This window comes from Pinus tabuliformis, chromosome 7 (assembly GCF_031772625.1).
Source record: "Pinus tabuliformis cultivar Carrire ecotype Pingquan chromosome 7, CPIR1, whole genome shotgun sequence".
Taxonomy (NCBI): Eukaryota; Viridiplantae; Streptophyta; class Pinopsida; order Pinales; family Pinaceae; genus Pinus; species Pinus tabuliformis.
The window spans coordinates 710,585,626-710,602,333 of record NC_142293.1 but is presented as its reverse complement, the minus strand read 5'-3'; the positions used below and the strand labels follow the sequence as shown (position 1 = coordinate 710,602,333).

The 16,708-nt window shown below is 38.3% G+C and overlaps 1 pseudogene; it reads right to left on the bottom strand.

The window, feature by feature from the left end:
- Positions 1–11,690: 11,690 nt before the first annotated feature.
- On the bottom strand, positions 11,691–14,447 carry LOC149249489 (ent-kaurenoic acid oxidase 1-like; annotated as a pseudogene).
- Between the last annotated feature and the right edge of the window lie 2,261 nt (positions 14,448–16,708).

Below are 16,708 nucleotides of genomic sequence, written 5' to 3'. Positions count from 1 at the left end.
AGATTAGTAAAGCAACAATAAAAACAACGAAAAAAAAAAGAAAAAAGTCTCATGAACACTCCTACATCCCAGAACTGGAAAATCCGACTAAATGAAGAAGAATTCACAACCTGGAAAGAAAACCAAAAAAGATATTGCTTGTTCTTTGATGGGGCATCTAAAAACAACCTGGGGAAAGTAGGTGTTGGAGGTATTATAATTGACCCATGGGGGAAAGCGATGGTCTCCTATGAATGGGGATTGGGAGAAACTACAAACAACAAAGCAAAAGCCTACAACTTGCTACTGGGCTCAAGGATACTTAAAAAGAGAGCCATCAAAGACCCAATAATATTGGGAGACTCAACGATCATCATAGAGGCAATGGCAAGCAATAAAAATCCTACAAATTCAACCATGAATAGGATATATAAACGAATAAGAAACAACCTGGACAATGCAGGCAAGGTCACATTTAAGAATATTTTAAGAGAGCATAACAAAACAACAGATCATTATGCTAATAAGGCAACTGATAGAAGTGAAGAAGATATCAGGGAAATGAGGAGTTTTATCACAATTCAATCCCTTAGCTCCATCAAATTAGTTATCATGATAAAAAACACACTCCTTAAAAAAAGCCAAAAGATCAACAAAAAGAACAGTCAAAGGACAACAACAAATTAATGCAGAGATATTTCAACAGCTCAATCCATAAGCAATCCCCGTGAATCACAACAAAAAATCTTGAGAGTATCCAAGTTTGATATCAGTCCGAAGACCAAGGCGGATAAGCTTCTCGTGCATTGGAACGGTGATGCGAATTGTCATCTCCACGACAGTCATTGCTATAGACTCCCCTCTTGAAATCGCGAACATTCCCCTTCTCCCCTTCATTGTAGCCTTGCCAAAAAGAATTATGAAATCATTATGTTTCATTCCTCTCATTGACCTCAAGAAATCTTCACCTTGCACTCTCTTCATCTGATCAATATTCTGAGTCCCTTAACCATCAATTCTTATCCGTCTAGTCATCGCTATGAGCCTCCCTCCATAAGTGCAAACGCTGGATACACTTCTCTGTGCGCAAAGGATCACAAGAAGTGTCCATATATCAGTTATCTCCATTGCCCTCCCTTATCAAAGCATGAGCTCTCCTCTCCATCTCCTGACGGTAATAACGTTAAGAAGATCACTGTAACCTTTGCTTCCAGTTTTCCCCATCGCCTCACTGGATCCTCAGCACATAAAAATCAAAGATCCTCACCCATCAACCCTCTCTCAGCGATCCACTTCGAACACTCTGTTTCTTTAAGTGAGAAAGATATAAAGAAAGAGCTTCCCTTCAATCCTGAAGTCTTCAAAACAACCCATTTCAAAGCAGGCAGTGCTTCCAACAGTAGTAAGGAAGTTTTACAGTGCTCTTCAACAGTACAAAGGGAGGGAAAAATAAAGCAGACAACATAAAGCAGAGGAAGATACACCACAACAAGGGAACTGAAAAAAGACTAAAGAACAACATTCACAGGAAACACATGAAGCACTCCAAAATCACAGAGAAACAAGCTATAAAGATGGAATTTAATCCAGTAGAGAAAGCTGCTAGGAATGATGGTTGTGCCACCTATAAGGCCAACAAATTCATGATTAGCAGGTTCCAAGAATCAATTCAAGATCTCAGATTAGAGATGAAAATGGAATTTAGCTACCAAAAGAAGAACTTTGAAAGCCAAAAAGTGGAAATAATCGCATTAAAAAATAAGTGTGTGCATCTGGAAGAAGCTGTGGCTTTCATCAAAAACTCCACTCTGAGTTAGGAGGGAGAAAATTCAGTTTGTCAAGGAAAAAAGCAGAAATCCTATCAGGAGCACTCAGTAAACCAATATTAAGCATTTTCAAGTACTACAATAGATATCAAGTAATATGTTTTGTAAATTTATCTTGTTATCAAGCCAATATGTAAGGCAATATGCAATAATAGTTATAGGTACCAATAGAATTTTGGGACTCAAGCACTGTATCAAGGACTGCGTTCCCATTTTCCTTCTAAAGCTTGACTCTAATCTCTCACGAATGTAACAGGAGCATGCTCCTTTTTCTCCATTTTTTTGGAAATACAAACAATATCTGATCATGTCAAAAAAAAAACTATGATATACAGGCATAATAATACAAAGTTATGCAACATAGTGAAATCATTCAATTATCCTACATTTGAACTGACAACGCTGGTGCTGCGCGCACTGCCTAGGGTTACCTGCTGCGCAGTAGATTGGCTTTCCGCCTATCGCTCATCGCCCATGGCCCCTCCGGAGGCTCCACCGGAGGGGGTCGATATCAAACAGGCGTTCTCCAACTTAGTGAATTCATTGCCTCCTCAGCGCCCTCGTCCTGTTGTCTCAAAATTTGTCAAGAAATTAGACGGCCTTCAAGAAGTTCTTTTGCCTCCTACACTACCTCGCTTTGCCGCTCTTTCGCTGGCAGAAAAAGGACTCATCGGTCAGTTTACGGGCCTGTGGCCCTCCCCGAAAACCGTTTAGAGATGGGTTGAGAGAAACTGGTCTGATAAAATACAAGGGAAGATATCCATCAGGTTCTACGGGAAAGGGTACTTCACATTTCACTTTGAATCCAAAAAAGACAAGGATTTAATTTTTAGAAACAGACCCTATTTCATGGATTCTAGGGGCCTGTATCTCAACAAATGGACACCTGATTTTGACCCTGAGCTCGATGTCCCCAGTGCTGTCCCGGTCTGGGTTCGGATCCCTCATCTTCCCCTTCACTGTTGGGGGGATGATTCAGTTCGAGCCATTGGGAATGCAGTTGGTAAATATGTAGATCGAAGCGAGCCAAAAGACAACATGCAAGCTTGTGCCTGGATTTGTGTTGAAGTGGATCTCGGCAAAGGCCTCCCTGAAGCCATCAAGCTCAAAGTGGACGATTGGAGCCATATTCAGCAGCTGGATTACGAGCAGATCCCGTTCAAGTGCAAGGTATGTCACGAATACGGCCACTTTGCAAATCGATGTACTAAGCTTATTAATGTAGAAAACGGTCCTCAAGAGGAACAATGGGAAGTGGTTAAAAAAAAGAAATCAGCCTCCCTGGTTAAAATTACCTTTGAAGCTGATCCATCGGCCTCTGCAGTAGGTCATCCTTCCCCCTCTTCTCCTGCACCCTCCAAATCTCCCCCCGCTCCCCTCCTCCGCCTCCTTCATCTAATCCCTTCTCTATCCTTTCTCTCCCTGAAAGCCAACCCCTAGACCCTCCCTCTCATGAAAGCCTCCCCCAAAGCTCTTCCAAATCCACCTTGCCCCTGATCATCTCCTCTCAGCCCCCTTTGGATCCTCCCTTAAACAGAATCACCAGGAGCTCTTCCAAAGACCATGGAGGATCTAGTGAAACCTTCAAGAAGCCTGGACCGGGTAGGAAATCCGCCAAGCAGCATCGGGATGAGAACACACAGAAAGATATAGCTATGGGAACTCAGACACCCATAGAATCTTTCATCCTGGGTCAGCATGACAAAGATACAGATAACAAGGAACAAGGGGGGCGAGCACCACCCCGGACATCACATTTACAATGATAAAAATACTGTCTTGGAACAGTAGGGGATTTGGGCACCCCTCCAAGATAGCAGCCCTTAGAGATCTCATTCATCATGAGAAACCTGGAATCATTTTGCTGCAAGAAACAAAGCAAGGTCAGAGGGAAATGAACAGTATCATAGAACAGCAGAATCAGTATAAAGGAAGTATCAGTGAAGCAAGAGGAGCTTCAGGAGGAATAGCCACTATCTGGAACCAGAACATATGGAACTGTAATTCGGCAACCATCAACCAACACTGGATCAAAATAGTCTTGGAAAACAAAGAAGATAGGAAAACTGTAATCATATACAATATTTATGTGCCCAACCACTACAAAGATAAGGATTGCTGTTGGCGCGATCTAAAGTCCAGCATCGATGAAGAAGGGAGTTCCAACATTATTTTGGGAGGCGATTTCAACCTTATCCTCCATGCCAACGAAAAGAGAGGCGGCAGTTTCACTTCTGACCCCTATAGAACCCATCTGGAAAACATCATGCAAGAATCCGAACTTGTGGACATTGTACCCAAAAATCGGCGATACACATGGAGCAATCGCAGGATTGGCGCAGGTAATATTATGGAGAGATTAGACAGAATTTTAATCAACGTTTCGCTACTTTCCATGTTCTCTGTTGGATACACCAGCGTTTTGACATGCCCTGTCTCAGATCATTTCCCTATCACGCTAACGCTGGAAAATCACAGCAATCTTGGGCCTATTCCCTTCAGGTATAGCTCCCTTTGGAACGACATTCCAGTAGTTGATGAAATCGTCCTCAGTACCTGGAGGCAGCATGTCGAAGGGTCCCTTGGATTCATCTGGGAGTCCAAATTAAAAAAACCAAACATGCAATTAAAGAATGGGCCAAAACGAGCTATAAAGAGCCTGAAGAGGTTAAAAAGGAGCTTAAAAACAACCTCAACAACACGCAAAGAGCGATAGAGGAGTTTGGCCTCTCCCAAGAAAGCAAACAACAGGAAAGTGACCTCTATTCACAATTCTACCGAGTTAAAAGAGCAGAGGAATTAAAATGGAGGCTAAAATCGAGGCAATTGTGGCTGCAAGGAGGAGACAGGAACTCAACTTTTTTTCATAAACAAACAACAGCCAGAAAGATAAGGAACAGTGTAAGCTCCATTATAGATGTTGAAGGTAACAGGCAAGTAAACTAGGACGCCATCCGGAGGACAGCAACAGAGCATTTTCGAGACCTCCTAACAGAAACTAAAGAACAAGAGGATTATACTGAGCTATTACAACATCTGCCTACAGGGATAAGTAAACAAATAAATGACAGTTTAACCAAAGAGATTGATGAGGAAGAAGTCAGCAGAACGGTATGGGCTCTTCAGCCTGACAAAGCCCCAGGTCCTGATGGTTTTCCCATATGTTTCTATCAAACATTCTGGGGAATCATAAAAAAAGATTTGATAAAAATGTTAAAATGGATCCAGCGAAAGTGCAAAATAGGGGGGTACACCAACGCCACTCATCTGGCCCTCATACCCAAAGAAAACCGACCCTCTTCATTTGCCAGATTCCGTCCTATATCCCTTTGTAATTCTTCCTACAAAATCCTGTCCAAAGTCATCGCCTCTCGCCTCAAACCCTTTCTTCCATCCCTCATTTCTGAAAATCAAGGGGGGTTCTTAGCAAATCGTCATATAACTGACTCCATCCTCCTAGTACAAGAAGCCATTCACTCGAGCCAGTCCAGGAAGGAGAAAGGATTTGTTCTCAAACTTGATTTGGCCAACGCTTTTGATAGAGTGAGGCACTCTTTTCTCTTAGCCGTCTTGAAGAAGATGGGTTTTGATGCAAGCTTCCTTAACCTCATCAAAGCCTGCATTTCCGGGCCATGGATCACCCCTCTTGTAAATGGCAGACCAGGTGAAGCTTTCCAATCCTCCCGTGGTCTAAGACAAGGTTGCCCTCTCTCACCTTATCTTTTTATTCTAATGGCTGAATCATTTAGCAAAGCGTTGGATTTCCATCGGAGGGTCGGTCTCATAACAGGAATAAAATTTGGGAATGGAGTCAAGAATATAAATCACTCTCAATTTGCAGACGACACCTTGCTAATTGGAGGGGCTTCTATCACAATAGCCAGGCGTTTCAAAGTTCTTCTGGATAAATTCATGGATTACTCTGGTGGTCTGGTCAATCAGCAAAAAAGTTGTATTTACGGTTGGAATACAACATCGCAGGTCCTTCATAATATTGCTACAACATTTGGGGTCTCATGCCACTATGATTGGACTCATTTTTCATATTTGGGCATTCTTGTAAGCGTAGGGCCCTTGAGGGCAGAAGTCTGGGACACCATAATTGATAAGATGAAAAGGAAAGTACAGCAGTGGGGTTCAATATGGCTTAACCCAGCTGGTCGCCTCATCCTTCTGAAATCCAGTATATCCTCTTTGCCTTTATACCAATTTACTCTCCTTCAAGCCCCTGCTTCCTTTCATCACAAAATGGAAGGCATCCTCCGTCATTTCTTGTGGCAAGGAGGGAAACAAGACAAAAAGAAGTTTAATTTGATCAGCTGGAAGCAAGTAATTCAGCCCCAAGATCGAGGTGGCCTTGGCATCAGATCCCCCAGATATCTTAACTTAGCTTTCGGAGGAAAAATGGTTTGGAGATTCATAACTGGTCTTCCTGCATGGTGGAAAAGGGTATTGGAAATTAAATATCTGAATTTTCCAAGGCATCAGCTCCTCGATCAAGACATCCCCAACAGAGACTCCACCAAAATCTGGCGCTTATGCAAAAAAGCAATTCCTATAATTGCCCAAAATACTTCCAAAATTCCTAAGGGAGGAACAAGCATCAATATTGGAGCGGACAAAATCATGGGACAACAACCTATTAATACGCAAGCTGGAGTCAATCCCATCCTCTCTTTTTTTGAAAGAACTGGCATCCATCATTTGGATCAGATCTCTCAGTGGGATCCTTCATCCCTACTATGGTCTGGATGGTCCTTCCCTGTTATACCCAATGATCTCAAAGATAGTTTGTCAGCTCTCCAATCTCACTTGCATAGTATAGCCCCTGTCAAAAAGAATACCTCAGATGGATTCAGTTGGGACCCTTCTGGATCTGTTTATACCATTAAGGCTGCCCATCAATTCCTCTGCAGCAGCAATCATCCCATGCCAATCTGGAATCATTGGAAGGTTGTTTGGAAGTCTGAGGCCCTCCCAAAAATCAAATTTTTTATATGGACTCTTCTCAAAGGGAAAACTCTTACTGCCGAAAACTTGCAAAAGCATGGAATTATCGGCCCCTCTCGCTGTCCCAACTGCTTGGCTGCTGAGGAATCCATCCACCACCTCTTTATTGACTGCCCCTTCGCTATTGAATGCTGGGGAAACTTGTCCCAGAATAATCAGACTCCGTGGACCAGTCAAGATACCATAGGAGAAATTCTGCACAAGTGGAAAAAGAATTACCCCTGGCAGCGAAGGAAGAATAGCATTGCGAAGAGGGTTTGGGATATTCTCCCTTACACCATGTTATGGAATATTTGGTTGGCCCGCAATCGAAAAGTTTTTAAGGACAAGGGTTTGAATACCAGAAGTCTATGCAGCAAAGCAAAGGGTCTCGCCCTTGAAACCATATCAGCTAAGAACCAGAGGAATGTAGACATCACCGAGCTCAGTGTGGAAGAACGAAGCTTTATTGGTCACTTGTTGGACAAAAACAACAGCAGGCAGATAGGTAGCACTGCTCGCAACAGGCAAAATGCTGTCCCTCACAATTGGAAAATTAGACTCAAAGAAAATGAGTTTGCTGCTTGGATCCAAAATTGCAACAGGTACTGTCTTTTTTTTTACGGAGCTTCAAAGTCGAACCCTGGGGCTGCAGGGGCTGGAGGAGTGATACTTAATGCTAATGGGGACATTGTTTTATCATATGAATGGGGTCTCGGCCACATTTCCAACAACAGGGCAGAAGCCCTGGCCCTATACCAGGGACTTATTCAGCTTGGGAAGCTTGGTACAGATGCAGCCTTCATCTTCGGAGATTCGACAGTGGTTATTAGTTCAATGGTCCAGAAGAGAGACTCCATAAATGTGTTTCTCCAGCAGATTTTAAGTCGCTGCCACATTCTAGCTCAACCTATGGAAGATCTGCGCTTTCATCATATTCTGCGCAGCTTAAACAAAAATGCTGACAAACAGGCCAACAAGGCATGTGCCAGACCTCAGGGCTGTCTAGTTTGCAACGGAGTGGAGACTTATCACCATTTTCCATGACTGTGAAAAGCTTTTCCCTCAATCAGCTTTGCAATAAGCTTGTAAGTTCTGACATGATGGAAGATCCGATGAATTATAAATCTCTCACTGTGACCAAGACATACAGAGGGATCTGGCGCACTCAGGAAATCCATTTGCATGAGATATCAGTCAGTCGACCGTTCCCTCTCTCCCTTCAGGCCCTCCCTCACCCGCACCCTTGTTTCAGCCCCTTCTCTCCCTTAATTCTACCTTTTCCCCTTTCTGTTCAATTGAACGCCCGGTTCCTGCGGACCTGTCTAAGTCTTTTGTCTCAGAATCCCCTTCCTCTGGAATTTTTGGACGCCCCTCCTTCAATGATCCTCCCTCCGGGCAGCATATTTCACTTACAGCGCTCAAAGATCAGAGCCACCAAGACAACGTTCCAGGCCTCCCTTCTTATCAGGATTTGTTCTCAGCTATTTCTTTGATGCGGGTCAGACAGGCACTACAAACAGGGATATCATATTTCTCTTCATTTTTTGGCGCAGATCAGCCAGGTGTTTCAAACAGGCACATCAGGCTTCTTTCCATTTATCATAGTCAGGCATATCAACCATTTCATTATTGATAGATAATGTTCTGCAAATGTTGTCTTTTAGCGCTCCAATTTGTTAGGATATATTCCAGTTTAGCTTTCATTTCAAAGCCTAAGTGGCGGGAACCTGGAGGATCCTGTTGTTGTAAATCCTTCTTTCCTAGCTTCACTCGGTGAATAATTATGTACTACAGGGGAGCAGTTTCCATCTCCCTCTTTTTTCGAAATGCAACATAGCAACCAATGATGTTAAAAAAAAAATAAAAAAAAATCATTCAATTATCCAAGAGACCATAATTTACAAATGTAAGCTAATAGAGGCAATCATATTTGAACAAACCATAATTTAATTCAAACCATGACATAAACCATAATAACTCAACATTAAGTCAATACAACGCACATGTACATCCATGAACACTTATATGTCCCATAATTTCCACCAACTGGATATAGAAGAAGGATGCTCCACCCAACCATAGTCTCCTTGTTGTAGGGGTTCTCTTTGTAATGGAGCCTACCCTAGAGCTAAGGCAATGAATCCACAAGGACTAACTCTTACTATGAGAGGCTCTAATTCTCCTCACAACTCAAGTCCTAGTCTCACTACCAATAGTTACACCCACATCTATCCCAATCTACAACCTTCTTCCTCTTCAACCTACACAAACCCAAGGAATGGGATCCCTTGCTTTACTCAATGGTACCTTGGGCTATCCCACTTCTCTTCATGCTTCCAGCATAAGGTGGCTAGGAAATCTCACTAGTAAGATTTAAGGGATTATCGACAATGGAAAATTTCTCAACGAGAGTGATTATCATCCATACAACCATAATTCTCACATAATTTGTGATTGTAGCTTTCCATAATTTGATTACAATATTCTTACAGTAGATTTCTTAAGGATAAATCAACAATTTTCCCCAACCTAATGATAGTTCATAGGGTAATTTGAACTCTTGATAGTTCAACCTATTTGTTAATTCAAATGAAAATCAAAACAACATTTGATGAACCCTCACAATGTTTAACCAAATGATCGTTTTCTTGCATGAAAAAAGGTATAGCTTAAGTTGCATGGCATGAAGGAAACATGTATAATTATAAGATTTATGTGCCTCCTTCATTCACTAACCTTCCCCCAAGGTTTAGTAAAAGAAAAAATATTTAATTGATAATTAAGGTACATAATTAAGGTTGTCGAACACTTTGGGTTAAGTAACTTACTAAGGTCCTTTCCCCTTATCCTACTCAAACCTACCTGTCTCTCCCCTATCGTGGAGTCATAATCTCCCATTCTCTTTTCTTTCTATTCTATTGTTGATGATGCATTATTTTTATTATCATTCAATGTAAAATATTACATATTACATGGTTCAATTTTTGGACATTCATCATATACTTACACAATATTGATATTGCAATCAAAATTAGGGTATTACATTGAAACTAGTCAATAAATTCAAGAGACCTGATATTCAATTTGAAAATATATGCATTCATATGATGCAGTGAATCCAAGAGATTCATGGCCAAATACCTCTTATCTATAATTTCAAATATTTTACATCCATATCTCTCAAGTTGAAATGGAGCTTGAAAGAGGCAGCTCCAAGAGGAGTGTTGTTGTTAGCTAGAGTGTGAATACCGCTCAGTATAGTGGTACCCATTATCTCATACCTCTCATTGTAGGATGCCAAATGAAATGTGAACTTTAGAACCATGAAGAATTGGTGCATACATGGGTACTAACCTCCTCCATCACAATATAGAGAAGTTTGGGCTCTTTTAATGAATCTTGATCTCCTCCTTGTGTCTCAACAACTTGTCTACATATTTTTCTAAATATTTGTAGTCCATGTAAAAGAGAACCAACACGTCCATTTTTGCACTTTGATTGAAAAGGAATCTTCTAATGATTGAATGATCACTTACCAAAACTAGGATTGTTTAATTTGAGATGGGAATTTATTTAAACTATGTAAATTTAAAATTGCATTGTCATATCGTTCAATAATATGACATTGTATTAATACTCTTGTTGTTAGGGCCCTTAGAATACCTTATGCCAATCACATGGATGAAGAAAAGAAACATTGACTACATTATTTAAGAATATAGGATACAAGAACAACGACATTACGAAGGCTATGAGAAGAGTTGAAGGAAAGCTTAGCTCCCAAGACCCTCAAGCACACAATGGTAAGGTCTACGTCCCTTACATTTAGTGATTAATAGACAAGATTCCAAGGATTTTGGGTAAGAAAGATATAACCACTTAGTTCACAACAGTAGGAACAATCGAGCAAAGAATGAAATATGTGAAAGGCAATATTGACCATCATCAGCTTAAAGGAGTTTATAAAATTAATTGCTCGTGTGGTAAAAGTTATATTGGAGAAAGAGGAAGCTCCTTTCAAAGAAGACTGAAAGAACATGGAGCTAACATTAAAAATGAACGGTGTTTCACTTTAGCCCTTGTTGGACACTCTTTGAAAACTAAGCATCATATCTGCCTGGAGAATGTTAAGATCATTGCTATGGAAGACCACTATCAAAAGAGGAAAATCAGGGAAGCCCTTGAGATAATGAAACATCCATATAATCTCAATAGGGATGGTGGTGTCAAGATTAGTAGCAATTAGTTTCCTCTAATTCGAAAGATTAATTCTACTAGCTCTACTTCTTCTGAGATATAACCCTCTCAAGTATGACTCACTCCCCTTAACTTAAAAACATATAATATTAATTACATTATATTAATTTTAATATACATTAATCATAATAATAATAATATGTAATATTAGTTACATTATCTAATATAATTTATAATATAATATGATTTTAATTAATATGCATTTATTATTTTAATTAATATACATTTATTGTTATAATACTATATCATTTAGTATAATGCATTACTATTATATATATAGTAATATTTATAGGTTTGTTTAAGACTATATATGTTGAGATTTTTATTCTAAATATTGAGACTATAGGTATTATTAATATATTTTTAAGGAATTCTTTAATTTAAATTAATTAATTTATTATATGTATTTTTATTTTAGGGGTTTTTTAGTTGATTTTTTTTTTTCTTCCGTTTTGGCTCATCTTTCTTCAACCATTGTCTTAAAGATGGATCTTCTTAGGGACTCGAAAATTAAGCCTTAGTTTGCATTATCCCAAATATTCCTTAACCCCCCCCCCCCCCCCACAACAAGTCTAAATAGATTCACAAATATTAATTCCATTCCGCTTACTACAACTTAGACCATTAAAAACAACTTTACCCAATTGTCACAAGTTCAAACCCATAGTGCGGTAGGGTATGCACACCTTCATAGACTTTAGCAGTCAAATCAGTATGCACAAGGGGTCTCTTATCTCACAAACAAAAGGGTTTCATACACCAATTTGGTGCATAGCTTAGTTGTGACGTTAAAATTAGATCATCATTAATATTAGTAATAGTAATATAAAAACAAATTTATGTTTACCCACCTTATACCAACTGCTCATATTCCATGGTACTTTATATGTCATGATTGAGATACGAAAAGGCAAATATCTTATCTGAGAATTAGGTGTTTGCCTTTCTACTCTACACTCCTAACCATGAACCATAAATATAAATAAAAAGTATTATCAAGTAGTAAACATATCAATATGTTCAACATGTTAACAATGAAAACCCCAACATTTTTTACTAAACGTCCTTATAATTTAGAATTGTCATTTTACTACATCCACTCATAATGAAAGAAAATAATGATAATATGAGAACATACCATCACGTACTCATAGTGAAGAAGCATGTAATGGAGTAAAATATTTCCATCTTTGCTATCTCATTTCTAAGACACTCTTTGCTTCTTTTCTTCAAAATGGATGAACATTGTTGCCTTGGGAACAAAACTCTAAAGACAATTGGAAGGAACAACATATCAATTTTCATCTACTAACTCCCACTTCTTGTAAGCACAAAGGATTGAAATGATCAAAGACATGCAAATAACAAAGGGTTGATCAAATTTAAATTCCATCTTTTTAAGTTGAATGTCATTGGATCATGATAAACACAAGGGTTGAGGTATACATTTCTCAGCCATATGTGTGTCTCGAACCGTTTGGAATTCTAAAATTTGGACTAACAATAATATAGTGCAAGAATTTGCAAGTCTAAAAACATATGATCTAATCTAATCTCATGTAATGCCTTATTTGCTAAAGGATGGAGAAATACTAAGTAGTATACCATTGAATTCAACATCATTTATAGTCTCTTTAAAAACCACGAACAAAATGTTCACTAACTAGAGGCTTTCATCAATGACCTACATTAAACACCTTTCAAATGCTTTCTTTAATGTCAGCTATAAAAAATAGAAGTTGTTTCATCTTAATAATAGTCCATTCAATAATAGCACATCTTGAAGGAGCCTTACCTTCCGAAGGTAATGCATTTTCCAAAGCTTTAAGAACATCACGTGCCTTTGTATCTCTAACCTTCTCTTCACAATATTATTGTGCTCAATATACACAACACCTCATTTATTAGCTTTAACACTATAAAGAATTCCAATTTGAGTATAAAATACAAGAAAATGGCTAGTGCTCACCTTGGCTTTGGCATAGAATTCTTAATGCTTTAGTAGAAAAATAATGGTTGACATGGTCACTTGTGCTAGGGGCTCATGCCCAATATTTAGATACATAACAAATGAGTCAATAATCTCCTCCTATGCTAGAACCAATCTTTTTCATCATTTTTCTCTTTACATGACTTCTTTTTGTCAGTTATTAATTGAAGAATTACTACTAAGCTTATTTTTGTCTATTCAACCATTTAAATAAAATTTTCTATGCATGTTTAACCATTTAAATAACCATTTTCCATTGTATGAGCTAACATTTTATTAATGGGTCTCTTCTGTCGAATAAAAAAGACATAGCTAAAGCAACAAAGCAAAATGAAGAAGAAATTTTCTATAGGTGAAGCAACAACCAAACCAATATTGAAAAATTTATTGAATCAATGCCTCACAGATTGATTTCGTAGCTCTAACACCCAGATTCAAAGTACCATATTCACATGTAAAATTTCCTATTGCATTTGGATAGTAGCAAATAAATATGTATCCAATTAGATTGAATGTAATTTAATTGCATAAACTCAAAAAGTTGTGATATTTGGCAAAATGAGAATGAAGTGATTGTTGTATATCTAATGAGAATTTATTATTACCCTTCTAATTTCAAAGAGAAGATTAATCTTATCCATCTTGGACTAGTTTTCTAAAATTAAAACTACTCGTACCTCTATCCAACTCATATACTTTGATAGGGCCTATAGTCCATTATTTGGGGTTGTTGTGAGCTTGTGGAGGTGCTTATGTTCGTCTTGGGAAATGCCCACAAAGGATTTATTGCCCATAAGCTTAATGTGGACTTATTCCACCTAGGTATGAAGTGGGCATCATCCATCAAAATTTGCCTAAAGGCTTGAATAATTGTTGCTAAAAGTGCTGGCTTTCCAAACATGAATGCCTTGAACACACCAGCTTAGTTGATTTTGGGAAAGAAAGAAAGAAAAAAAACGATTTCATGGATGGGATTCATAACCATTTAAAATAAAATTGTGCATATTATGTCCCTAAACGTGAAAAATAAAAATAATCAAAATTTAAGTATAATCTTTTATTAGTTTGATTACAAAATAACAATAATTACACATTGAACATTATAATCAACCTCATATAATCATGTAGGAAACTTAATTTAAATTCCCAATTTGCACAACCCATGTTCACAACCATATGACAAAATACTCCTAGCTATAGCAAGAAAATCTAGTCAAAACACACATATATGTTTATTTGTGTGCACAAACATTTTCAATCTTCTAATCAACTTAGCTTCCATACAACATGAATTTTCAAATTTTCCATGGAAGTTTGCAAATAAACAATGGTGTTGCCTACATGGAAACAAAGCATGAAACAAAGGCAATTGGATTGCTTGAAATAAAATCTCTAGAAAAGTTTATTCACAGTCGTGGATACCAAACCCACTATCTTCATAAGTGCATAAGATCTAATCTCTATTGTTGTAGTCACATATATAGCTCAATCACACATTTTGATCAAATGTTTCAGAGGAGAATGAAGAATGCATTGGCTTTTGAAACTATACGATCTCTCCATGTTGTTGAGAAAAGGGGTTGTAGGAGTTGTAAGCGGCATATAACTCACACCCACAACCTCTCGTGTGTATCTTGGCTACTCAAACCCTCCTTGCCACATATAAGATTATCAAACACCTCCTCTATGGAAATATTTTCCCACATTCATAAACCTAGCAAAATTAGTCTCAAATATCCATAAGTATGTAATATACCCAATCCCTTCTATACCTTACTAAGGGTTCAAGGCACTGAATTGTTTATGTTACCAATACAATCATTAACTCTAATATCACACTATACCATCATTACACCACAATTATCACTTGTATTGCTCATCTCGAACCTCTTTTTCAAGGCCACCTTCACATTTTACTCATCAAGGTCTTTCCATCAACTAAATTTGATCAAAATCGAAGTCAAGGTCACCAAGTTATGACCCTCTGAAGATTTCATACTTGATTTCATGTTAGAATTATTGTACATGTGACACATGGTATATGACGTGGCAACCCAAATCCACGTGTCACTCGATGGTAGTGTGAAGTTGACAATAAGAACACCTAACCTTTCCATGTCATCAATTATGCTTTAATTAAATCATTTTACATTTAACCATACAATTGAGTCTTAAATCAAACTTTAATTCATTGCTTAATATAATGATATTAATATTTCAAATAATATAAATGCATATATGTGCCATGATAATATATGCACCAGTCTGGCGAGGCAGAGCAGGAAGGGTTATCTTTCACCCCAACAAAGAAAGGGAGATTCAATTTGTTTGGGATTAGGGATATCAACAAATAACCAGGTTGAATATTTAGCATTATGGTAGGGATTGGAATTGACTTACTCAAGGAGACTTAGTAAATTAATGGTCTTAGGTGACTAGAAAATTGTGATCCAATAGTTAATCAAAAGAAAAGATGAACAAATTCTATCTCCTATTTTGCACATAATCAAATTTATAGTGGATAAAATTTGATATGATTAAATTTTTTCACGTCAAAAGAAACCTCAATTTAGTAGTTGATTGTTTAGCTAATCCACAAGGGTTCACTTAGGGAGCAATACCATACCATGTGGGTTTATATTGGGGGATATTTATTGAGGAGAAACTGACATAATATATTGGGGGATATATAGGGGTAGAGGGTTTTTATATTGGTAGGTATAAAAATGGAGCCCAAAGTTAATGGAAAAATATAAAAGGGTGTAAAAAATGTTAATGAAAAAATGGATACCTACAATATCTAGTGAAAGTATGGGTTTTTAAATTTGGAAGGTATAAGGGTTTGTATTGGCAGGGGGTTAAATAATGTGACTTTTGGGGGTTTTTTCCAATATGTAGTCAAATTAAGAGTATTGTTTACTATCCCATGAACTCACATGAGATTCATTGAGTGCAGCCCCTAAACTAATCAGGTTGTTCTCCCGGAACAAGATTTATCGAACAAGATTTATTGAGGATGGATGAAAGAGGCTTCATCCCAAAAGCAATACCATGATGACCCGAATCAAATATTTTGCTACTTCGATGCTCATAGGCATTCAGCGTGGATTAGGAGCCGGGTCATATCGTATGAATCGACTTTGCTTTACCCTGCCATCCCATTAATATATGTTAATTTGAGACAACTTGTGGCTAACATGGAGAGCTTTGCCCTTGCGTCTAACTGGGTAGCAATCGTCACAATTTGTTGGGCGAAGGACAGATGCAGAAGGAAAATTGTGTTTATTAATGTCATTCGAATGTACGAGGCTCATTCCTCTGCATGTGAAGCTCAGTTTGCATGTGTGTTCCATGTTTGGAGCGCAATCTTTCCATGGTTGCTTCAAAACATTTGGGATCTGAGAGCTGAGGCAGTATTAATGGCGTAGGCAGTGGCAGTATTAATGGCGTAGGCAGTGGATCCAAATCAAGGAAGATGAGTTCGATGGTATATATAAACCGTTGAGGTGAGCAGGGACATAAAGAACTTGCAATCTGAGTTTTAATCTGTCAAGGCTGTCAACAAGTCTGGAGTATCCTCAACATTATGGAGCGTGATTTTGGGAATTCTGAGGAAGAGTTAGGTTTTGCGCTTGCAAAGATGGCTGGCGCCTTGGAGTTAGTT